We start from the raw sequence: 10,055 nt of genomic DNA on the forward strand, positions 1-10,055 counted from the left end.
GGTGTTTCACCAAAGTGGTAAATGTCTGCATCAGCTCATGTTGTCCTTCCCACAAAGCTAGCATACCGTTAAATACTGTTCAAAGCGGCGTTAAACCCAACTCACTCACTCTCTATCAGGTGTCAGTATGAATCAGAAATTGTACCATTAATTGTGTGAATTGTTTGAAATGGAGACGTTTGTTGTGCCCTTAAACCTACAATGGTCTTAAGTCTACAATATTCATGAGTAGGCGTGGCTTGTGTATGCACGTGACACTATCTTCCTCAAAGCTGTTGATGTCTAACGAACGCACCGCTGTCTCGGCTGTCATTGCGCGATACGATGTTTCCCTCACAATCTGTACATCAGGTATATAACATGTAGTTTATGTGTCTTTGAATATTGTGCTGGACTATATTTGCGAGCCTCGACTTCGGACAGATCGAAAGTTCCGAGAATTACAGAGTCAACCCAATTCGCCTCACTCCGAAACATTCGGTGGTGTACATTAGCCCTGATCGAAACATTGACATGTCTTTGCTATTACTTGCAGATCCAACACATTAAAAACCTCTTGTCATCATGCTCCATACTTATACAATATACCTTTCTCTACTTGTTATATTCAAGAGCAAAGCAATCTCTGCGTGTGGCAAAAGTTAGTCAACTACAAGATGCAACTATATATTTTTTATTTCCGAAACCCTGTAAAGATTCCAGGGAGTATATTCACACGGTGTCCCAGAAAAAGAGTTATCATGCTTGTGATATAAATATATAAAATAAAATCCAAATAGTGCCTAGAACAATGTTTATTAATCAGGCCCATGGCTCAGGCAATTAGGACTTGCCAAATCAGTCTAGACTTGAGTTGGCTCCCTTTCTCCATTTATTCTAATGTGTCTGAGAGACAGGTTCATGAATGTGCAATCTTCTTTCTGGATAGAAATAACCATATGAACAGATTCTGAACAGAAAATAAAGTAAAAAGTATGAAATTCAATTCCATGTATTAAAGTGACACAACTTTAATCTCCAAACAAAAAATATATGATATGATGCCCTATTTGTATAAAATCTGTTTGGAATTTATTTTTCAAATTCAATATACATCTATGAATAACCATTTGGCAAATAATAAAATTAGATAAAATACATGATCAGTGATGATATTTTCCATTATTCCAGATAATAATAGATGAGCATCTAATTGGATCTAATTAGATATGAGCACATGCAGTTTAATGTTACTCAAGATGGAAGATCTGTCGAAAAGTATGAACAACATGAAATTAAAAAACCCCAGGTAAAATAGACATAACCGCATTGATCATGATCTGACATTTTCATCAGAAATAAAAACAGATTTGTTGGTATCAATCATTGCAGAAGTCTTTACTGGAACTTTCTAAGTCTCAAGTAACTTGAAATGCTTTGACATAAGTTTAGTCCCAGTCAAGACTACTATTTTTGTAAAGGTGCAATTTTTTCATCTAAATTGTTATTATGACATTCACTCTCTCTCCCATTTCAGCAAAAAATGGTGGCTTCCTTGGCGTATCAACGGAAACCCTTGAAGCTACAGAAGGTCTAAAGTCTACAATGATGGGGTGGCCCCTTAGTGGACCCCCCAGGCAGTCATGGGCTGTTGCATAGGCCCCTCCTGATCCCTTTGACCATGCAAAACCCCATCTTGGCTGAAAAATTTCATTCACTCTCTCTCCCATTTCAGAAAAAATGGGCGGCTTCCTCGACACGTCAAGGCGACAGTCAGTGTGCACCTCAGAGGTTCTTCCAGCTTGCCAGGTGAGCTTCAAACAGCCCAAGGCACCCTAGGAAACTGGTCAAAAATCAAATCCACCTTCTTTTTCTCTCTGTCTTTTTTTAAAGAGCTTGTGTAGACTTAAGACTTTCAGCAGGTTTAAGGGCAGCTATAGGAGCCCTTAAAGCTGCTGAAAGTCTTAAGTCTACAATGATGGGGTGGTCCCTTCCTGGACCCCCCAGGCAGTCATGGGCTGTTGTATAGGCCCCTCCTGATCCCTTTGACCATGCAAAACCCCATCTTGGCTGAAAAATTTCATTCACTCTCTCTCCCATTTCAGAAAAAATGGGCGGCTTCCTCGACGCGTCAAGGCAACAGCCAGTGTACACCTCAGAGGTTCTTCCAGCTTGCCAGGTGAGCTTCAAACAGCCCAAGGCACCCTAGGAAACTGGTCAAAAATCAAATCCACCTTCTTTTTCTCTCTGTCTTTTTTTAAAGAGCTTGTGTAGACTTAAGACTTTCAGCAGGTTTAAGGGCAGCTATAGGAGCCCTTAAAGCTGCTGAAAGTCTTAAGTCTACAATGATGGGGTGGCCCCTTCCTGGACCCCCCTGGCAGTCATGGGCTGTTGCATAGGCCCCTCCTGATCCCTTTGACCATGCAAAACCCCATCTTGGCTGAAAAATTTCATTCACTCTCTCTCCCATTTCAGAAAAAATGGGCGGCTTCCTCGACGCGTCAAGGCAACAGCCAGTGTGCACCTCAGAGGTTCTTCCAGCTTGCCAGGTGAGCTTCAAACAGCCCAAGGCAACCTAGGAAACTGGTCAAAAATCAGATCCACCTTCTTTTGCTCTCTGTCTTTTTTTAAAGAGCTTGTGTAGACTTAAGACTTTCAGCAGGTTTAAGGGCAGCTATAGGAGCCCTTAAAGCTGCTGAAAGTCTTAAGTCTACAATGATGGGGTGGTCCCTTCCTGGACCCCCCTGGCAGTCATGGGCTGTTGCATAGGCCCCTCCTGATCCCTTTGACCATGCAAGACCCCATCTAGACTGAAAAATTTCATTCACTCTCTCTCCCATTTCAGAAAAAATGGGCGGCTTCCTCGACGCGTCAAGGCGACAGTCAGTGTGCACCTCAGAGGTTCTTCCAGCTTGCCAGGTGAGCTTCAAACAGCCCAAGGCACCCTAGGAAACTGGTCAAAAATCAAATCCACCTTCTTTTGCTCTCTGTCTTTTTTTAAAGAGCTTGTGTAGACTTAAGACTTTCAGCAGGTTTAAGGGCAGCTATAGGAGCCCTTAAAGCTGCTGAAAGTCTTAAGTCTACAATGATGGGGTGGTCCCTTCCTGGACCCCCCTGGCAGTCATGGGCTGTTGCATAGGCCCCTCCTGATCCCTTTGACCATGCAAAACCCCATCTTGGCTGAAAAATTTCATTCACTCTCTCTCCCATTTCAGAAAAAATGGGCGGCTTCCTCGACGCGTCAAGGCAACAGCCAGTGTACACCTCAGAGGTTCTTCCAGCTTGCCAGGTGAGCTTCAAACAGCCCAAGGCACCCTAGGAAACTGGTCAAAAATCAAATCCACCTTCTTTTGCTCTCTGTCTTTTTTTAAAGAGCTTGTGTAGACTTAAGACTTTCAGCAGGTTTAAGGGCAGCTATAGGAGCCCTTAAAGCTGCTGAAAGTCTTAAGTCTACAATGATGGGGTGGTCCCTTCCTGGACCCCCCTGGCAGTCATGGGCTGTTGCATAGGCCCCTCCTGATCCCTTTGACCATGCAAAACCCCATCTTGGCTGAAAAATTTCATTCACTCTCTCTCCCATTTCAGAAAAAATGGGCGGCTTCCTCGACGCGTCAAGGCAACAGCCAGTGTACACCTCAGAGGTTCTTCCAGCTTGCCAGGTGAGCTTCAAACAGCCCAAGGCACCCTAGGAAACTGGTCAAAAATCAAATCCACCTTCTTTTTCTCTCTGTCTTTTTTTAAAGAGCTTGTGTAGACTTAAGACTTTCAGCAGGTTTAAGGGCAGCTATAGGAGCCCTTAAAGCTGCTGAAAGTCTTAAGTCTACAATGATGGGGTGGCCCCTTCCTGGACCCCCCAGGCAGTCATGGGCTGTTGCATAGGCCCCTCCTGATCCCTTTGACCATGCAAAACCCCATCTTGGCTGAAAAATTTCATTCACTCTCTCTCCCATTTCAGAAAAAATGGGCGGCTTCCTCGACGCGTCAAGGCAACAGCCAGTGTGCACCTCAGAGGTTCTTCCAGCTTGCCAGGTGAGCTTCAAACAGCCCAAGGCAACCTAGGAAACTGGTCAAAAATCAAATCCACCTTCTTTTGCTCTCTGTCTTTTTTTAAAGAGCTTGTGTAGACTTAAGACTTTCAGCAGGTTTAAGGGCAGCTATAGGAGCCCTTAAAGCTGCTGAAAGTCTTAAGTCTACAATGATGGGGTGGTCCCTTCCTGGACCCCCCAGGCAGTCATGGGCTGTTGCATAGGCCCCTCCTGATCCCTTTGACCATGCAAGACCCCATCTAGACTGAAAAATTTCATTCACTCTCTCTCCCATTTCAGAAAAAATGGGCGGCTTCCTCGACGCGTCAAGGCGACAGTCAGTGTGCACCTCAGAGGTTCTTCCAGCTTGCCAGGTGAGCTTCAAACAGCCCAAGGCACCCTAGGAAACTGGTCAAAAATCAAATCCACCTTCTTTTGCTCTCTGTCTTTTTTTAAAGAGCTTGTGTAGACTTAAGACTTTCAGCAGGTTTAAGGGCAGCTATAGGAGCCCTTAAAGCTGCTGAAAGTCTTAAGTCTACAATGATGGGGTGGTCTCTTCCTGGACCCCCCTGGCAGTCATGGGCTGTTGCATAGGCCCCTCCTGATCCCTTTGACCATGCAAAACCCCATCTTGGCTGAAAAATTTCATTCACTCTCTCTCCCATTTCAGAAAAAATGGGCGGCTTCCTCGACGCGTCAAGGCAACAGCCAGTGTACACCTCAGAGGTTCTTCCAGCTTGCCAGGTGAGCTTCAAACAGCCCAAGGCACCCTAGGAAACTGGTCAAAAATCAAATCCACCTTCTTTTTCTCTCTGTCTTTTTTTAAAGAGCTTGTGTAGACTTAAGACTTTCAGCAGGTTTAAGGGCAGCTATAGGAGCCCTCAAAGCTGCTGAAAGTCTTAAGTCTACAATGATGGGGTGGTCCCTTCCTGGACCCCCCAGGCAGTCATGGGCTGTTGTATAGGCCCCTCCTGATCCCTTTGACCATGCAAAACCCCATCTTGGCTGAAAAATTTCATTCACTCTCTCTCCCATTTCAGAAAAAATGGGCGGCTTCCTCGACGCGTCAAGGCAACAGCCAGTGTACACCTCAGAGGTTCTTCCAGCTTGCCAGGTGAGCTTCAAACAGCCCAAGGCACCCTAGGAAACTGGTCAAAAATCAAATCCACCTTCTTTTTCTCTCTGTCTTTTTTTAAAGAGCTTGTGTAGACTTAAGACTTTCAGCAGGTTTAAGGGCAGCTATAGGAGCCCTTAAAGCTGCTGAAAGTCTTAAGTCTACAATGATGGGGTGGCCCCTTCCTGGACCCCCCTGGCAGTCATGGGCTGTTGCATAGGCCCCTCCTGATCCCTTTGACCATGCAAAACCCCATCTTGGCTGAAAAATTTCATTCACTCTCTCTCCCATTTCAGAAAAAATGGGCGGCTTCCTCGACGCGTCAAGGCAACAGCCAGTGTGCACCTCAGAGGTTCTTCCAGCTTGCCAGGTGAGCTTCAAACAGCCCAAGGCAACCTAGGAAACTGGTCAAAAATCAGATCCACCTTCTTTTGCTCTCTGTCTTTTTTTAAAGAGCTTGTGTAGACTTAAGACTTTCAGCAGGTTTAAGGGCAGCTATAGGAGCCCTTAAAGCTGCTGAAAGTCTTAAGTCTACAATGATGGGGTGGTCCCTTCCTGGACCCCCCTGGCAGTCATGGGCTGTTGCATAGGCCCCTCCTGATCCCTTTGACCATGCAAGACCCCATCTAGACTGAAAAATTTCATTCACTCTCTCTCCCATTTCAGAAAAAATGGGCGGCTTCCTCGACGCGTCAAGGCGACAGTCAGTGTGCACCTCAGAGGTTCTTCCAGCTTGCCAGGTGAGCTTCAAACAGCCCAAGGCACCCTAGGAAACTGGTCAAAAATCAAATCCACCTTCTTTTGCTCTCTGTCTTTTTTTAAAGAGCTTGTGTAGACTTAAGACTTTCAGCAGGTTTAAGGGCAGCTATAGGAGCCCTTAAAGCTGCTGAAAGTCTTAAGTCTACAATGATGGGGTGGTCCCTTCCTGGACCCCCCTGGCAGTCATGGGCTGTTGCATAGGCCCCTCCTGATCCCTTTGACCATGCAAAACCCCATCTTGGCTGAAAAATTTCATTCACTCTCTCTCCCATTTCAGAAAAAATGGGCGGCTTCCTCGACGCGTCAAGGCAACAGCCAGTGTACACCTCAGAGGTTCTTCCAGCTTGCCAGGTGAGCTTCAAACAGCCCAAGGCACCCTAGGAAACTGGTCAAAAATCAAATCCACCTTCTTTTGCTCTCTGTCTTTTTTTAAAGAGCTTGTGTAGACTTAAGACTTTCAGCAGGTTTAAGGGCAGCTATAGGAGCCCTTAAAGCTGCTGAAAGTCTTAAGTCTACAATGATGGGGTGGTCCCTTCCTGGACCCCCCTGGCAGTCATGGGCTGTTGCATAGGCCCCTCCTGATCCCTTTGACCATGCAAAACCCCATCTTGGCTGAAAAATTTCATTCACTCTCTCTCCCATTTCAGAAAAAATGGGCGGCTTCCTCGACGCGTCAAGGCAACAGCCAGTGTACACCTCAGAGGTTCTTCCAGCTTGCCAGGTGAGCTTCAAACAGCCCAAGGCACCCTAGGAAACTGGTCAAAAATCAAATCCACCTTCTTTTTCTCTCTGTCTTTTTTTAAAGAGCTTGTGTAGACTTAAGACTTTCAGCAGGTTTAAGGGCAGCTATAGGAGCCCTTAAAGCTGCTGAAAGTCTTAAGTCTACAATGATGGGGTGGCCCCTTCCTGGACCCCCCAGGCAGTCATGGGCTGTTGCATAGGCCCCTCCTGATCCCTTTGACCATGCAAAACCCCATCTTGGCTGAAAAATTTCATTCACTCTCTCTCCCATTTCAGAAAAAATGGGCGGCTTCCTCGACGCGTCAAGGCAACAGCCAGTGTGCACCTCAGAGGTTCTTCCAGCTTGCCAGGTGAGCTTCAAACAGCCCAAGGCAACCTAGGAAACTGGTCAAAAATCAAATCCACCTTCTTTTGCTCTCTGTCTTTTTTTAAAGAGCTTGTGTAGACTTAAGACTTTCAGCAGGTTTAAGGGCAGCTATAGGAGCCCTTAAAGCTGCTGAAAGTCTTAAGTCTACAATGATGGGGTGGTCCCTTCCTGGACCCCCCAGGCAGTCATGGGCTGTTGCATAGGCCCCTCCTGATCCCTTTGACCATGCAAAACCCCATCTAGACTGAAAAATTTCATTCACTCTCTCTCCCATTTCAGAAAAAATGGGCGGCTTCCTCGACGCGTCAAGGCGACAGTCAGTGTGCACCTCAGAGGTTCTTCCAGCTTGCCAGGTGAGCTTCAAACAGCCCAAGGCACCCTAGGAAACTGGTCAAAAATCAAATCCACCTTCTTTTGCTCTCTGTCTTTTTTTAAAGAGCTTGTGTAGACTTAAGACTTTCAGCAGGTTTAAGGGCAGCTATAGGAGCCCTTAAAGCTGCTGAAAGTCTTAAGTCTACAATGATGGGGTGGTCCCTTCCTGGACCCCCCTGGCAGTCATGGGCTGTTGCATAGGCCCCTCCTGATCCCTTTGACCATGCAAAACCCCATCTTGGCTGAAAAATTTCATTCACTCTCTCTCCCATTTCAGAAAAAATGGGCGGCTTCCTCGACGCGTCAAGGCAACAGCCAGTGTACACCTCAGAGGTTCTTCCAGCTTGCCAGGTGAGCTTCAAACAGCCCAAGGCACCCTAGGAAACTGGTCAAAAATCAAATCCACCTTCTTTTTCTCTCTGTCTTTTTTTAAAGAGCTTGTGTAGACTTAAGACTTTCAGCAGGTTTAAGGGCAGCTATAGGAGCCCTTAAAGCTGCTGAAAGTCTTAAGTCTACAATGATGGGGTGGTCCCTTCCTGGACCCCCCAGGCAGTCATGGGCTGTTGCATAGGCCCCTCCTGATCCCTTTGACCATGCAAAACCCCATCTTGGCTGAAAAATTTCATTCACTCTCTCTCCCATTTCAGAAAAAATGGGCGGCTTCCTCGACGCGTCAAGGCAACAGCCAGTGTACACCTCAGAGGTTCTTCCAGCTTGCCAGGTGAGCTTCAAACAGCCCAAGGCACCCTAGGAAACTGGTCAAAAATCAAATCCACCTTCTTTTGCTCTCTGTCTTTTTTTAAAGAGCTTGTGTAGACTTAAGACTTTCAGCAGGTTTAAGGGCAGCTATAGGAGCCCTTAAAGCTGCTGAAAGTCTTAAGTCTACAATGATGGGGTGGTCCCTTCCTGGACCCCCCTGGCAGTCATGGGCTGTTGCATAGGCCCCTCCTGATCCCTTTGACCATGCAAAACCCCATCTTGGCTGAAAAATTTCATTCACTCTCTCTCCCATTTCAGAAAGAATGGGCGGCTTCCTCGACGCGTCAAGGCAACAGCCAGTGGGCACCTCAGAGGTTCTTCCAGCTTGCCAGGTGAGCTTCAAACAGCCCAAGGCAACCTAGGAAACTGGTCAAAAATCAAATCCACCTTCTTTTGCTCTCTGTCTTTTTTTAAAGAGCTTGTGTAGACTTAAGACTTTCAGCAGGTTTAAGGGCAGCTATAGGAGCCCTTAAAGCTGCTGAAAGTCTTAAGTCTACAATGATGGGGTGGCCCCTTCCTGGACCCCCCTGGCAGTCATGGGCTGTTGCATAGGCCCCTCCTGATCCCTTTGACCATGCAAAACCCCATCTAGACTGAAAAATTTCATTCACTCTCTCTCCCATTTCAGAAAAAATGGGCGGCTTCCTCGACGCGTCAAGGCAACAGCCAGTGGGCACCTCAGAGGTTCTTCCAGCTTGCCAGGTGAGCTTCAAACAGCCCAAGGCAACCTAGGAAACTGGTCAAAAATCAAATCCACCTTCTTTTGCTCTCTGTCTTTTTTTAAAGAGCTTGTGTAGACTTAAGACTTTCAGCAGGTTTAAGGGCAGCTATAGGAGCCCTTAAAGCTGCTGAAAGTCTTAAGTCTACAATGATGGGGTGGCCCCTTCCTGGACCCCCCTGGCAGTCATGGGCTGTTGCATAGGCCCCTCCTGATCCCTTTGACCATGCAAAACCCCATCTAGACTGAAAAATTTCATTCACTCTCTCTCCCATTTCAGAAAAAATGGGCGGCTTCCTCGACGCGTCAAGGCGACAGTCAGTGTGCACCTCAGAGGTTCTTCCAGCTTGCCAGGTGAGCTTCAAACAGCCCAAGGCAACCTAGGAAACTGGTCAAAAATCAAATCCACCTTCTTTTGCTCTCTGTCTTTTTTTAAAGAGCTTGTGTAGACTTAAGACTTTCAGCAGGTTTAAGGGCAGCTATAGGAGCCCTTAAAGCTGCTGAAAGTCTTAAGTCTACAATGATGGGGTGGTCCCTCCCTGGACCCCCCAGGCAGTCATGGGCTGTTGCATAGGCCCCTCCTGATCCCTTTGACCATGCAAAACCCCATCTAGGCTGAAAAATTTCATTCACTCTCTCTCCCATGTCAGAAAAAATGGGCGAGAGAAAAAAAATGGGCAGCATCAAGCTGGACAGTTATTGTACATGTCTATGTTTAGTTCTCCATGTGATGTGATTAATATTAAAACTAAAATTTTTAATGTTAGTTATTTCTGTGTTTGATTATGGATTTACTGCAGACTGAATGGATATTAAACACAATTGTCCTTGTGCCTTATAATGGTTCAGGTTAAACTATACTTTATTAAACTGTATATGAGGATAGAGCAACCTTTATATCTGAAAGACATGCTCCATTTGCTTTATCTGTGTGGTTGAACCTTGGCTCTATTAATATCAAAGTTGGCAGTGTAGCAGAGGCTGACATCAACCACATATTAGAATGGATCCCCTACTCTTTTACAATCCATCCACTGGTTTAGACAGAGGGGGGGGTCAATTCTCTTGTGTATGATGTTTCTTTGTCCCAATTTCTCCGACAGATTGATTTTTTATTAATTGTGCATGTACATCTTTTATGCATGTATTCTTTTGAAAAATTTTGCAGAGTATTACACCCAGAGTGAGCCACCTTATCGCAAGCACAGAGTCAGCGATGTA

This window comes from Haliotis cracherodii, unplaced genomic scaffold (assembly GCF_022045235.1).
Source record: "Haliotis cracherodii isolate W230 unplaced genomic scaffold, xgHalCrac1.p SCAF_5, whole genome shotgun sequence".
Lineage (NCBI taxonomy): Eukaryota > Metazoa > Mollusca > Gastropoda > Lepetellida > Haliotidae > Haliotis > Haliotis cracherodii.